The 14,057-nt window shown below is 45.5% G+C and overlaps 2 protein-coding genes across 2 annotated transcripts in view; both read right to left on the bottom strand.

Moving 5' to 3' along the window:
- The window catches only part of Abhd2 (abhydrolase domain containing 2, acylglycerol lipase), an 85,508-nt gene extending 78,654 nt beyond the window's left edge, over nucleotides 1-6,854 (bottom strand). Inside the window, exon 1 of the mRNA XM_051206590.1 lies at nucleotides 6,689-6,854. The gene's annotated coding sequence lies outside the window, so the exon portion shown is untranslated. The remainder of the gene's footprint in view (nucleotides 1-6,688) is intronic.
- The window catches only part of Aen (apoptosis enhancing nuclease), a 467,932-nt gene that overhangs the window by 69,506 nt on the left and 384,369 nt on the right, over nucleotides 1-14,057 (bottom strand). The gene's annotated exons all lie outside the window — the stretch shown is intronic.

Here is a 14,057-nt window from a genome sequence, read left to right as displayed (position 1 = left end):
CAGCCTACTTATTCATGAATAAAATGAAGGTGATAAGCAATCTTAGGTTTGCATTCTTTATTTGAAAATTTTTGAATTTTGGTGAACTTGTGTTGGACTTCCTGTTTTGTTTTGTTTTTTTCCACTGCCCTCACTGACATGACTAAGCAAACAGTATACAAATACATGACCAGATGATGGTGCACAAACTGGGGGCACTTGTTGGCAGATTCTGTCTCTGGAAAAGAATAACTGTTAGCACTGTTAACACCCCCGTCCTCGTGTGCACAAGAAGGTCCCTGTGCACATGGAGGGAAGCCGTGGGTGCCCAGCAGTGAGCTAGGACCAGGAGGTAATAACTCAAGACTGGCCTCTCTGACTAACATCTTGAACATTCAGTCATTTCCAAGGTGACTTTAGAGCGAACTCAGAGGAAAATAAAAGCAAGATAGAGGCTGAGGCATATTCAAAGAAAACCCAAAACCTACAGGCAAAATCTAAGAACCACAGAAGACCAAATGATCATGTTTAAATCAGTGTGGTTATTTAAAACACAAGTATAGCCACAGAAAACTCCACTGTGGAGAACTAGGGAACCCTCTCCTTAGACCCAAAGATCTAATCAGCTCAACAAAAGTCCAGTATAGATCTGGGGGCAATGGACATTATCAGAGCTGGTTCTTCCTGAGGCAAGAGAAAAGAGGTGTGGCACTTATTAATGCTCCCCAAACAGGAAGTCCTGAGGGGAAGGGCAGGTTCCTCTCTGCTGTTCAAAGGTGAGAACACAGAGAAAGCTGTGGTGCAGAACACAAGTCCAGATGACAGGAGCTGGAAACGAAACTCTCTGGGTACCAGAGATGACAGCCAACTGGTTCTGACATTGCCTGCATGTTCTGCTCTAAGGGCTTGGTGGGTTGGGGCCCAAGGGTCTATGTGCCCCTCACTCCTCACTGACCCAGCTCTCCTTCACAGACTAACCTGGAGAAGCCTTCTGCCTCTCCAAGCTGGGACTAGGAGCCTGGCAATTCCTGACAGACAGACAGACAGACAGACAGACAGACAGACAGACAAGGAAAGGGGTCACATGTAAATAATAAAATGGCAAACTTCCTCACCCTCCTAACCCAAAGCAAAGGCCTGGCAGGTTTTCTCTTCCACCAGCAGACATCTTTTCTGATTGACCCATCCAGGCTGTCAGGTATTCAAGGCTGGTCCCCAACATGTTTATTTGAAGCTCTGAGCCTATCTGCTTCCCTTTCTTTAAGTTGACCAATACAAAATAAGGGGAAGGGGACCCATCCCAGGCCCAGAAACACAATTCCCAGCCCAGGTGTGTGTTGGGGGGTGGGAATGGGGTGATTCAGTCTCTGGATGCCCTCTCCACTTTGTGGGGAGTCTCTCTTTTTGTGCACTTTGATATTTGTGTATGGTAATTCCCTTTAATAAAATCTGTTATCTGTTGCTGCCTGCTGTGCCTGAGGATCCCCCCTCTTTTAATCCTTTAATTGGTGGAGAAAATGGATCAGAATAGGACCTTTAGACAGCAGAGTAGGACAAAGAGAAACATCTGTCTCCAAACGGCCACAGAATGCTTTAAGATGCTCCTGCAAAGCTGCTGCCTAAACATGAGGGCGGCTCAGCAGCCTTCAGAGCAGAAAACGAGACCTAAAATAGACGGCCTTCATGCAGGGTGACGTGGATGCGTGTTTCATCTTGCCAAGAAAAATTAAGTGAAGAAAGTACAATTTCAAACCAGCTTGTGCTACCATTTGGATAAAAAAGGGTGGGGCATGTCATATAAAGCAGGTGACGATGCAGGGGTCAAGACAGAGATACATTTACTTCATAATCTTTGCACTTTTCAAATATTCTCTCATCAAAAAACTGGGTAACCATTTTCACCACAGAGATAGACTCTCACGCTGTAAAACAGGCTGACTTGGAACTTCTTATGTAGCCTAAGCTGGTGTTGGACTTGTGGCAATCCTCCTACCCCAACATCCCAAATGCTGGGATAACTGATGTAATCTACCACACTTGGCTTTGGTATTGCCCATTAAAAAAGAAAAAAAAGAAAAAAAAAAAAAACCCAAAAAACAAAAAAACCTAACCAGAACTGCATTTTCCAAGAGTGACATTTCTCATATAGATTCAATATTTTGTACTTTTCAATGTATATTTTCTTCAAATATGTTTTTACTTGGGCCAGAAAAGTGGTTTGACAGATAAAGGTGTCACTAAACATGACAATCTGTGTTGGATCCTTGGAACCCACAGGATGAAAGGGAGAACCAGCCACCAAAGTTGTCTAATCATAACATGTACACCATGGCATGTATACATATATATAAATACAAACAGTAAATAAGTGTACAACATTAAAAAAAATTATAATGAACAACAACAAAGACAAAGCTAGGTGTGGTGGCTCACACCTTTAGTCCCAGCACATAGGAGGTAGAAGCAGACAGACAGGTCTGTGTGTTCAAGGCTAGCCTGGTCTACCTATTAAGTTTTAGGTCAGCCAGAGCAAAGAGAGATCCCATCTCAAAACAAACAAACCACCAAAATTTGAATAAAGAGCATTACATTTTAAAAAAAATTAAATAGACCCAAATTTAAAACAAAATAGCTTTGCCTGATAAAGCAGACACACTTGTTGGTTTGGCTATCAGTGTTCCCAACATATACCTGGTGAAGAACTAGAGCACTAACAAACCTCCACTTGGCTGGGGATGTAGCTCATGACAGAATGCTGGCCCTGGGTTCCATCCTCAGTACCTACCATATAACAAACCAGCGAACTAACGCAACAGCCTGTGATGCCAGCCTCTCCAGAGTCAAGGCCACCCCTTACCTCAGCCAGTTTATGGCCAACCTGGGCTCCACTTAGACAAGAGAAAAATCAGAAACTATGCAAATCTGTTCAGCTTCTTTAATCAGCTCTTTATTTAACTATTGCCTGATAATTATGACAGATCAGAGAATGGGTCTGTGTGTAACAAGTCCTTTGTCCAACTGTCCCAGAACACACACTTCAGAGTCATAATGGGGTGCTTCAGCAATCTACTGTGGCCATTTTATAAACTGAAAAGATTTCATTCCCACACATGATGCCCTGGAGCCAAATAGCAAAAATTAATCTGTGAATGGAAACACCATCCTTAAAAGAAGACAATGTAGTGGCTAGTGATGCCTGTAATCCCAGCACTTGGGAGGATCAAGAGATCAAGGTTATCCTTGGATGCACAGTGAGTTTGAGTCCAGCACAGGCTACAAGAGGCCCTGACTCAAAACAAAAACAAAACTAGTTCCTATGGAAAATAAATTCAGCCACTGCAATGTTATCAACACTGAACAGAAGCACAAGGGTTTAAAATGGCTGTAATCACTGGGCATCAGAGTTGAATGCCTGGATGCTGAGGCAGTAGGACCAGGAGAAGTCAAGCCTTGATTGCATATGTAGATCCTGTCTCAAACATCACCACCACAGCAGAGTGTGAGAGAGAGAGAGAGAGAAAGAGAGAGAGAGAGAGAATGAATGCTGGACCATGACAGGCTGTTGTATAATCCTAACACTAGACCACATCTAGAGGTTCCCCACCCTTCCAGTATCTGTCCCAGGAAAGCCAAGATGAAATAGAAAGGCTTACAACACCTCATGACCCCAGTCATCGACTCTTCAACTGGTCAACAAGGGTTCAAACCCTACAGCCAAAAATCCAAATACTGTAGGCTATGGTCCTGGCAGAAATTCTGCCAGATGGGATTCCATTATACTGAAAATGCCCATCTGCCAGGGGTTCCACAGAACCAGATTTTAAGAGGGGGAATAAAAAGAGAAAGACAGAGAGAAAAAGAGAGTTATTTCCCCTGTCTGCCACAGGGCTAGAGATTGTTCTAAGCTCTAGGGCAGGAACCTCTGTACTCTGCAGGTCCTGTCAGAGTTGATCAGGAGAAAGATGTGAATTTGGGAAGGAGGGGATGCCAGTGACCAGGAAGTCATCCTTCTGTTAGAACACCAGGGGAAAAAAGCAAGGCATCAAAGAAAAGAAAACCATTATTCTAAAATGGCTGAGTGAGGATCCAAGGCAAAGCCCCAAACTCGCGGTCATAATACTAGGAGCCCATCAATGAAGAGTAATCAACTTCGGTGACACTTAGAGAAGGAAAAATTACAGGGGATGGGGTTTCTGCAAAAAGCAAAAAAATTAAAAAAGAAACAAAGAAACAGAAGTGACAGGCATCTTTTCATTTACAGGAAACAGCCCAGCACTCAGCCGCCCCGCACACAGACAGCACTTCAGTATGAATCAACATTCCCTTGGAACCTAGTAGACTTCAAAAAGCATCAAAGAGGTAGTGTAAATGAAAGTGAAAGAGAAAAGGATGGATGAGAACTTCAGATAAAATGAAAAGAGAAAGACCACTCCATTGCTTTGCCATCTGGGTTGTTTCAAGCTCTGTAAAAAAAAAAAAAAAAGGAGGTGGGGGTGGGGAAATGCAGACAGGGGAACGAACAAGTAGGTGGCCAGCAAGGATCTTTCTTGCTCTTGTGTCTCTGCCAGGCCACTGCTGCCGCTCCCCCTACTCAAATGACTAAGGAACTTGCTTAAATGCACTCGACACATGATCCCTGAACTTCCGAAAAGCACTTAATTCAGTGGGTCATGAAATCTTAATCTAAAAAGTTCATCCATTTATAATCAAGCTGAATCACACTGACAGCTGGGGAGGGAGGCTGGGCCGAGGGAATTCGAGTTTGGAAGGACACCATGCAGAGTAGGATCTGGGGGACTTTGGTCTACCACTTTGAAATATTCACTTTTGGTCCATTTAAAGACACCAGAAATACCAGTGTCTGAGAAGAGTGTTATTACAAGGTGGGAACTAACAGATGAACTACATTATCCTATTCAATACAAGGGAAACAGGAAAAAAAAATGTGATACAATTAAGAAACTCAGGTTAGAATATAGAATATATTTAAGGATGAAGAATGTTAGATGGTGGGTATGAAGGAAAGCTACAGAGAAAGGCAACATTTAGCAATTCTATTATGGTTACCGTGTGCCAGGCACTGTTCTAATGTTCCCAAGGGTACATATTTCTCCAATCTTTAATCAAAGTGCCAGCGTTGTTCCTTGCATTACTGGTGAGGAAACAGGCACAGAGAGGTTGGATAACTTGTCCCAAATTACACAGCTAAGAAGAAGCGGGACTAAGATTCAAACCCAGGCGCCGTGACGCTCTCTGGGCTCCTCTAGAACTTAAACAAAGAGAACTAGGCTGGGAGTAAAATTTAAGTCATGCCCTGGTTAGATCTAGGGTCAAGAGGTTAACTCTTAGTCATGCCCCTGTGATGACCAGCCAGCCTGGTGACCATCCCAGGCCTCAAGTCTTACCTGTACAGTAAAGGGAATGAATTAGATGAGCTGCGGCATTTCAGCTGTAAAAGATCCCAAGTCCATGCTGACCATTAGCAGCACGGACTGGCCTGCCTTCTGGCTGACTGGAAGCTTCATTTATCCTCACATGTTCAAGGTGGTTTACAATTGTTTCTTCTGCTTCCTGACCTTCAGGCAAGGCAGTAAAGAGGGGAAATGCACTCTGCTTATGTGGTTATAACGCAATGGCCCTTGAAAAGCTCTGGGCACAGATCATGTTGACTCTGCCAAACCTGCAATCTCTCCTGTGTCTGTTCTCAGAACCCGCCTCTGGGCCAGTTAAAACTGACAAGCTGCAAGTAGACGCACCAACACAGAGGAACCAGAAGGAGTAACTCAAGCTGAACACTGAAGTAAACCATTTGATTAATTCACCTTTTGGTATAATCTATTCCACTTGCATACAGGCATGCACACACGCACATGAGAGCTAAAACCTCAAAAATCATTATGGGTGAATTTCAACACCCCTTTGGAATCTAGTGGACTCTGGTAAGTATCCCCCTCAATCTAGAGCGCATTGGTGGATGGAGAAGGGGCCTTACAGACGGATCATACAATCCTTCCCTTCCCAAGCATCCCAGACAGGTGGCTGTCATCTGGCTTCTGCCTAGGCACTTCCAAGGTCGATGCTCTGGCTGCCTAGCCTGGCTGGCAGCCCAGGACGCTGCTGGACAGATCTTGCTATGGGGAAAGCCCACGAAACACCTAGAACAGTTGTCTCAGAAGCTCAATAAAGTGTGCCTCCAAGTAGGTCAAAAATTGCTTCCCTAGAACTTGAACCCATCCATCGTAGGTGAGCACCGGGATCCCAAAACGTAGAGAGGCCCATCGATTATCCCGGGCTTGTAGTCAGGCCCTTTCAGGTTTCCAGCATCCTGCAACCCTCTTCCCAGAGACTGGCCGGGCGGATACCTCCTCCCCAGGCCCAAGAGTAGGCATTGGTGGGAAACAGGGGATGGCAGCCAGGAGGCCTCTGTCGGCCTTGTCCCCAAACTCGGTTCTTTAAGCAGGGGAGGACAAAGGACCTTCAGGAAGGCGTATCCCACCCGTGGTTTGGGCTGCCCCGCCACTAGATAAGCTGGCCCTCCGGATCCCCGCAGTGCCAGATGACAGTCCCTATTCAGTCCCCACGGACCCGGAGCACACAGGCTGCGGCGCGATGGGCCGAGCCACGCTCGGGACCGGGGACTCGGGATTCTGACCCGACGTCTCCAGAGAGCGATCGCGGCTAGGTGGAGCTCTCCTAACCGAGGCTTTACCTGCGCTCGTTGACTCCAGCGGTCCAGCTCGCCCTGAGTCCGGTTCCCGCAGCTCCGCCGCTGCCGGCTGTTCTCATAGAAATACAGCCGGAACCCCTGGCCAGCGCAGCTCCCGCCGCTACCGGCCCCGCCCAGGCAACTGCCGCCACGCCCCTGACGACCGCCTCTGCCACGCCTCTAACCAAGGGTGTCCCACTGCTCATTGGCTAACCCAACCGCCACTCTATTTGTTCAGCGCGCTTATTGCGCTTGGTTGGCAGCCCATTGGTCGGGGAGGCTGTTCCTCAGGGTGGAGGAGGTGATTCTTAGCAGATAGTTCTTCTGCAATTGGTTACTTTTGATGTCTTTGGCTGGTGGGCAAAGACACTATTGGGTAAGGCCAGCCCTAAGAGGCGGGATATGGGGAGCTGGCCAAGGGTGGGCTGTGTTTGATGGTTGATACTGGTGAGGTGATGGGAGAAGGGCCTATTGTGACTGCTAGCTGGGTTCTGGGGCTGGAAAGAAGGTCTGGAATTCCATGGGGATGAATGGGGGAAAAAGATAGCACAGCTGTGGGGTTCTCAGCTCTGGTGTGCCCGGGAGGACGGACCTGTAGCTCAGGACGCAGGTGACAAATGTGGAGTCCTAACTTGGAAGAGCAGAGGTGGTGAGTCACCAAGCCAGAAAGGGACAAAGACGTGAAGGCTGCGGCCTCCTCCTTCAGCTAGGGAAGTGGGTGGGGACGTGTGGGGCTTTATGGACCTGTTATTGTCCCTTTGTTCTTTCATCCTTTAAGCAACCATTGCAGGTTGGAAGCCTCTTGAAGAAGGTAAAACCTTTGAAGTCAAGTTAGAAGGGAAGGCCTGGGTCGCGTCATTTAGCCTTTCAGCGTTGTGCTGGTTTCATTTGGTAAGTGTTGGTAGCTGATGAGAAGATGGGTACGAACCGTGCCTGACATTCCACAGGCCTTCACTCGCCATTCACCCTCTCCATCCATGCAACTCGGCCCTGCTGTAAGATTCTGCGAGCCTGAGGCTGCTCATGCAATGGCACGTGCTTGACTAAGAATAGAACACTGATGACTGGAAATGCCACTCCAGTGGGGCAGCAAGGGACACACTGCCAAGGCTCAGAGAGGCTCAGAGAGGATGTAGAAGAAATGGAAGAACTGCATAGCCAGAGGAAGGAGGTTGTATTTGAAGCAGTGCTAAATTTTCTTCAATACATTTCAGGATAGAGATAAGGAAATTAGGGGCCAACTCACAGAGTGGGAGCAAGCTGAGTATATAGTGACTCGTGTCTGTTATCCTAGCATAAGGCTGAGGCAGGAGGATTGCTGTATGTCCAAAGCCACACTGAGCTCCATAATGAGGCCTTGTCACAAACAAAGAAAAACAGCAATGTGAGCAAAGGCTGCTCAGTGCTGAAGCCCTTTCTCCTTCTGAAGGTGTGGGACACCCCAGAGTGTGGACAGAATACACTCTAGGAAATGCATTGAACCTCAGACCTTTTAAGCACCCATAGAAGGAGGGGAGAGAATCCATTGCTGTTGTGTTTTGTTTTTTTTTTTTTTTTTTTTTACCCCGTTGTCATGTTACCTCAATAAAGTTTCGTCTCCAGGCTTGTTTATTCCTCTATTTTCTGTTCCATCTTGACGAAGAGAAGCCCAGGCTTTGGTAGCAAAGGATTTTACTGAGGAACAGCCTCCCCCGTGGTCCTGACCTCTCTAGTGAAATGATTTACACTGTGAGAGATGAGCCTTGGATAAGATGTTAACCAGTTTGATAGAGATAGCCATCTCACTAATACACAGGTACCAAAACATGTGCCATAAGTATGTACTATTGCCAATTAAGAAATTCTTAAAAACGATGCATTTATAAATAGATCTGCTGCCAGTTGAGAGAGTTGTATTCATGAGTGTGGGTGCAGGCATGTGTGTGGGTGCATACACTTGGTTCTAAGCTACAGTTTTCTGGTTTTTCCTTTAAATAGAGCTGGTTGGTGGTTATGCACAAGGTTGTACATGTGCTGAGGAAGCCGGCTCAGCCTGCTCTGGGTCTCCTCCTGACCATGCCTGCTGGGCCTAAGACATCTTCTTTGGCCTTGGAATGGCTGCAGTGGCTTCTGAGACCTCAGATGAGTTCTCTAGCTTGAAGCCCAGCCATAAAAGTGACTGTTTATAGTGAACTGCAGACAGCTAACTATAGTAAAAGTCATTCACCATGGTGAGTTTTCCCTACTGTCTCAGGAACCTAGGTTAAGCCAGGAATGCTAGTAAAGGACCTCTGCCCAGCTTGGGAATTCTCAAACATAGTGGGTCACTACGAGGCTCGAAAAGCAGTGTAGACTAAGCCTAGGCAGAGGAAGGACCTGACAGGACATTGTCTCTCCTTGTGACTGGGTGTCCTAAAGGAGGATCCATCATCATAAAGACACTAAGCACTGTTTTCTTACTTATCTCTGGTTTCCATTTCCTCCCCCTCTTCCAGGGCTTTTTCCATATTCTGTTTAATCACATTATTCCGTTTTACAAAGCATCGATTCGGGAGGCCATTTAGGGGGCAAAAAATGACCTCAATTTTGCCTTCAAGTTTAGCAGCCTACAGGTATCAAGGATATGGTGAGCCTTGGCTTGAGATAATCAGGTGCCAGAGGATGTCAATAAAGCAGAATTTAAAAGCTGGAGAGATGGAGATGTAGTTCACCACAGGGGCCCTGGACTCCAACCTCAGCACAGCATAGGCCTGACATAGTGATGATATACACTTGTTATCCCAGTGCTCAGATGATGGAGGTGGGGGGGATCTAAAGTTCTAGGACACCTGGAGTCAGTGTGTCAGTGTTCTGTGTTGGCTGAGGCTCTGGGACTTCACTGGTGTGGACTGGATCTAACTCAGTGATGGCCAAACAGGTAGAAGGTACCCTGGAAAATGGAGGAGGCATAAGTAATACATGCTCTGCTTGTTGTCATCAGGCAAGCCCAGCGGTTTCCTAGCCTTGTCAGTCATTTTCAGTCCTCAGGGCACAACTGCAAGCAATGAGCTTTGGAATCTCTACTGTTGTGGCTTGAACCCTGCTTCCACCCTCCTTAGCTTTGTGGCCTTGGGCAAGCCCAGTACCTTTCTGTGCTGTCCTTTTCTTTAGTAAATGCAGCCAGCTGGGGCCCTACCACTAAGCAAATTAGTTTGTGATGGACAGTATTTCAGTCAGCACCCAGCAAACGCCAAGCTCTTAATAAACCTTTGTCATAGTTATGAGAGGAGCCACTAAAACCCTTTCCCTAAACCTGACTCATTTTCTAAGTTTTCTCCCCGGTGATCAACCGGTATCTAGCATACATGCTTGTGTGCACACATGTGTCTGTGTAACTTTATTCGAGCCCTTTAAAAACAAGGCCGTACACACATAAGTCAGAATGGCCTCAAATAGTGGCCCTCCTCCATCTGCCTTCCAAGCGCTGGACCAGCAGTGGAACTCCACCACGCCCTCCCTCTTTTGTGTGGATTATCTCAAGGATTGTGTTAAGGTTCAGGGATTAGACCTCATCAGCTTAATCACCATAAGGGCAAAGGGAGAGGGTGAGGCTGAGACAATGATACCAAACGCTGCAGTCTGTACGTTTAGTCTGGATTCCTCTGACAGCCTGATATGAGTCAGACAGGAATGCAATATTGTCACTTTATTGTGACACCCAGGGCTGTTTATGGGGAATTTAGGTTCAGAATGCACTGTGCTTCCTGGTCAGCTCATTGATCGTGGTGATTAACTTGGTTTAGACACACTAAGGCCCAGTGTGTTACAGGTCAATGAAGAGAAGCAAGGATGCCATTCAAGGACCTGGTTCCTTTTGTTACTAGAAAAAGCTTTCCAGCTGACTTTTTAAGACAGCGATGATGGGAAAATAACCTCTTTGTCCTCTGCTGTTTCCTTAATCTACAAGTAAGGTTGTCTATAGTAAGATTTTGAAATGGGGGTTGGGGCTGGCAACATGGCTCAGTGGACAACCCACTCACTCACTGTGCTGATGGCCTGAGTTTGATCCCATGATCCCATGTCAAGGTGGAAGAGAGAACTGATGCACAAGGCTCTCTTCTGACTTCCACATGTTACTGCCCCATCACACACACACACACACACACACACACACAGTGTTCCAGACTTACTTTTGGTTGCATAAAACGTTTTACACAGATAGGTGAAGTCTCAGTCAACAGACATTTCTCTTCTTGACACCATTCTTAATTATAGCAATAAAAATCGACTGCTCCCCACTACTAATTCCAAAGAAGTCAATAAAATGTGTGCATTAAATAAGTGTATCACAAATCCTCACCCTCTCCTACTGAAATTCGTGTGCCTAAGCTATTTTAAAGCTACCTAAATCCCTGTAGAGACCCATGCACTGTTCTTATATTTTTAATTAAGCAGACAGTAAACAGTTTTACTGAGCAACATGTTGTCAGTCCTAGAGAGATGGACTAAACCTTGAGGCCAAGTCCTGTCCCTGCATGGGTTATTAAATAGGACAAAGGTGAAATCCTAGAGACACCTCAGGATACATCATCAGTAAGAAGTTAAGTTCAGCCTGTGCTGAAAATCTCCACTCAAAAGGGAACAGTTTCTTCTGATTTGGATCCTTGAAGATTTGAGCTGGTGCTTAGACGCCACTGGAATGAGGCAGTGGGCGGTATTCCAGGCGGTGAAGACAGCAGCCTCAGAGGCCTCTAGTAGGAGAACTCAAGACAGCTTGTCCAGAATGGAATCAGGGTGTGAAAATGGCAGGAGAGAGAGACAGATGGGCCAGCATCAGAGGCCAGTGGATGCCTTCACCTGAGTTAATGGCTTTGCCTAGCACCCTGAAGGGCATGCATTCTCCACCTCTAGGCATCTGCATGCCCTCCGTAATTTTGGCCCTCTCTCCTTATTCCCTCTTCTGTAACTTAGACTTTCATTACATTGATTCACTTAAAATTTTTGTCATCAAGTTGTGAATTTGATTTTTTTGTTTGTTTGTTGACAGAGTCTTGTGTAGCCCAGGCTGGCCTCAAATTCATTAGAAAACCAAGGACGGTCTTGAACTTCTGATCCTCCTGCCTCTGTCTCCCGAGGGCCGGGATCACAAGTGTTTTATGTGGTGCTGGGCATGGAACCCAGCCTGGAAAAGCACTCTGCTGACTGAGCTATATTGCCAATTGCTTTCATGATTGTTTTTAACATCTTTATTGATCCATATAGCATACCATTCACCTACTTAATCTGTATTCATAGTGGGCAGCCAGCACCACAAACAATGTCAAACATGGTAGTTACTTTAAAGATGACCCTTCACATGGCTGCTGAAATGGCTCAGCTAAACATGCTGGCAGCCAAGCCTGAGAATGTAATTTCAGTCCCCAAGACCCACATGGGGAAAGGGAGAACTGACTCCTGCAAGGTGTCCCCAATCTAAATAAATGAATAACATATTTAAGAAACAAACCCCAAAAAGCTTTCCCTTTACTTGTCAGTAATTGCTCCCCATTCTCCTGAATGCTTACTCCCCGACCACTGCATGTATTAATCTTTCATAGATTCACCTAGTCTGGAAATATCATATAAATGGAATAATACACTGTATGTTGTTTGTGACTTTCACTTTGTTTTAAAAGCTCATCCACATCATAGCATGTATTATTACTTCACTACTTTTTACTATCAAGTTGGGGGTGGGGCTTGCATATTCTAGATACAATATCTGTGTTAGTCAACTTGCCATCACTGTGACAAAATACTGAGATAAGTTGATATTTATTTATTTATTATTTGTTTTTCCAGGCAAGGTTTCTCTGTATAGCTTTGGAGCCTGTCCTGGAACTCACTCTGTAGACCAGGCTGGCCTCGAACTCACAGAGATCCACTTGCCTCTGCCTCCCGAGTGCTGGCATAAAAGGCGTGCACCACCAATGCTCAGCTGAGATGTCAGTTTAAAGGAAGTAAGTTTATTTGGGCTCCAGGTGTCAGTCTATAGTCTCTTGTTCCAGTTGTTTTAGGCTTGTGGCAAGGCAGAATTTCACGGGCTATGTGTATGTGTTTTTTTTGTTTTTTGTTTTTTGTTTTTTCCCTCGAAGCTTTCTATACACTTTCTTGTTTTATTAACAGTGATGTGCTGTGGGGATTTTCTTTTCTGGTTCTATCTATTGGAAGTCCTGTGTGCTTCTTGTGTCTGTCGTGGTGTGCTTTTTCTTGGTTTGGAGAGTTTGTCGTCTATGATCTTGTTGAAGGTCTGGTCTATGCCACTGACTTGGTATTTTTTCCCCTCATCTATGCTTCTTATTTGAAGGCTTGGTTTTTTTCAGAGAGGTCCATATTTCCTGTATTTTAATTTTCTCCATGTTCCTTGCTTGTTTTCTCTCTGAGTTCTGATATTCTGATATTCTATTTACTGCTTGATTCATCCTACTTGTAAGGTTTTCCTTTGAGTTTTCTAGTTGAGTTATTGTTGTTGGTGGTGGGTTTTTTTTTTTTTTTTGTTTTGTTTTGTTTTGTATTCAATTCCATCTTCATTTCAGCTTGAGTCTTCTTCAGTCTTCAGTGTTTTTTTTGTTTGTTTGATTTGGTTTGGTTTGGTTTTTTAACGCAGGGTTTCTCTGTGTAACAGGCCTGGCAGTCCTGGAATTCACTTTGTAGACCAGGCTGGACTAGAACTAACTGAGATCTGCCTGCTTCTGCCTTCCAAGTGCTGGGATTAAAGGCATGTGCCACCACTGCCCAGCTTTTTCAGTGTTTTTATTTCCTTACTGAATCCTGTTCCCATCTTGGATTGTCTTAGTCATTTTTATCAGCCTTAGGTTTATGTTATCTCAAACATCACTCAGATGTGTGTTCTCCTTCAGCTCTTAATTTCATGGAGCTGTTTGTGTTTTCTTAAAACTCCTTGATTTCTTAGATGAAGTTGTTTTTCTTTTAAGTTCTGTGTCCTGAAGTTCATCTAGGTCATTCTCACTGATAAGCATTTCTACAGGACCGGAAGGCTTTGGAGGAGTCCCTGGCTTGATCTCATATTTGTATTTTCGCAATGAGATCTGGGCATGTGACTTCTCAACAGAGGGATGGGGCAGAAGAGAGGATGTGGAGGTGCATTGGGTCTAGAGGTTGAAAATGGCTGGGGTGGAATGAGGTCCGGTGACGGGAGGTGCTTCCTGGTCCAAGCCTGGAGTATGGAGGTAAATCTGGCTGGTTGGAAAGGTTGACTCTGTCGTGGGATGGGCTTATGAGTTGGGGGATAGTTAGGAAGGGTCCTGGAAAAAGCCTAGAGATCCTTTTGCAGTGCAGGCATGGGAGGTCAGACTAGGCCAGGGCACCGTATGTGGGTTCCAGGCTGGATTTGGTGGGCTGGAGAAAGGATGCA

This window comes from Phodopus roborovskii, unplaced genomic scaffold (genome assembly GCF_943737965.1).
Source record: "Phodopus roborovskii unplaced genomic scaffold, PHOROB, whole genome shotgun sequence".
Classification (NCBI taxonomy): Eukaryota; Metazoa; Chordata; class Mammalia; order Rodentia; family Cricetidae; genus Phodopus; species Phodopus roborovskii.
The sequence above is the reverse complement of the archived record's forward strand: the minus strand, read 5'-3'. Positions and strand labels throughout refer to the sequence as shown.